We start from the raw sequence: 1,216 nt of genomic DNA on the forward strand, positions 1-1,216 counted from the left end.
AATAAATGTTCTTCCTTAAAATACAGTGGACATAAGTATACACCCCCCTATGTTAAATTCCCATAGAGGCAGGCAGACCTTATTATTAAAAGGCCAGTTATTTCATGGATCAGGATACCATGCATCCTGATAAAGTTCCCCTGGCCTTTGGAATTAAAATACCCCCCCCCCACATCATCACATACACTTCATCTTACCTAGAGATTGGCATGAGGTACTTTCCATAAAATCATCTCTCATTTCAAATCAGATCAGCTATCAGGCTAACTGAAATGAAACCACACTCCGCAGCTCACTTGTAGACAATTTAGAGGCAGACGTCACATTAACACACCATGGTGGAGAAACATCCTGACAAATCCGAAACACAATTCTCTCCCTCCGACTCAGTCGGTCTATAACTGAGGCTGTTTCACCGTAACATGTGACCCTCCAGTCTGCCTTGTTCCCACGGCTAGCTGGTGGATTATGACGTGACAATGGTCATTGTTGTGGTTCTCGTTCTTTAATACCACTTCCAACTCAAACTGTCTCTCCTCCGCTTGTAAACTACAGAGACCAACAAACGTTTGTTTAAATTGTCTCTAAATGCCCCTTCTGGCTCAACTTTTAATCAAACATGCACGCCGGCAAGCCTCCTAGACCAAGAGAGTTAACGCTCTGGGCCCTGAGGCCATTTTTACAGTTTAATTTCCATCTGGATTTATTTGATATAAAAGCTTGTAAAACATCAACCCTGTTTTCTACAGTCAAGATATGAACATCATTTTTTTTTAGGACAAACTGGGTAATTGGAATATTTGGGTTGCAGTGAGGTCACTTGCTTTTTAAAAATGGTTGTAGGGCCTTAAAGATGAATAAATAAATAAATAAATAAATGAATCTTCCAGATATGTATTGATATCACAGACATATAAGTAAAACCTAAGCCATTTTCCATTCTAAAACACTCCTCATATGTATTGGGAGTCACACTGTGAAGAAATAATCATTATAACTTATACAGTTGACAAAATACATGCATTTTTTCCAAAAAAAGTCAAGACGTTTTGCTCTCATGACATTTACTTATGCCAATAATAACATATAATGTCATATTTATTGATATTACACCCACAGCAATGTTATACAAGCAAATATGTGTCTAAATAGTGCACCATTTGGCCTTTAGTAGAGTATATAGGCATTTTTGTCCCCTCTGGTCTTCCATACAAGA

At 38.1% G+C, this 1,216-nt stretch overlaps 1 long non-coding RNA gene across 1 annotated transcript in view; it reads right to left on the reverse strand.

Moving 5' to 3' along the window:
• LOC116701555 (uncharacterized) overlaps positions 1-1,216 on the reverse strand; it is a 22,358-nt gene that overhangs the window by 9,374 nt on the left and 11,768 nt on the right. Inside the window, exon 3 of the long non-coding RNA XR_004334942.1 lies at positions 658-660. This is a non-coding gene — a long non-coding RNA (uncharacterized LOC116701555). The remainder of the gene's footprint in view (positions 1-657; positions 661-1,216) is intronic.

This window comes from Etheostoma spectabile, chromosome 14, assembly GCF_008692095.1.
Source record: "Etheostoma spectabile isolate EspeVRDwgs_2016 chromosome 14, UIUC_Espe_1.0, whole genome shotgun sequence".
Classification (NCBI taxonomy): Eukaryota; Metazoa; Chordata; class Actinopteri; order Perciformes; family Percidae; genus Etheostoma; species Etheostoma spectabile.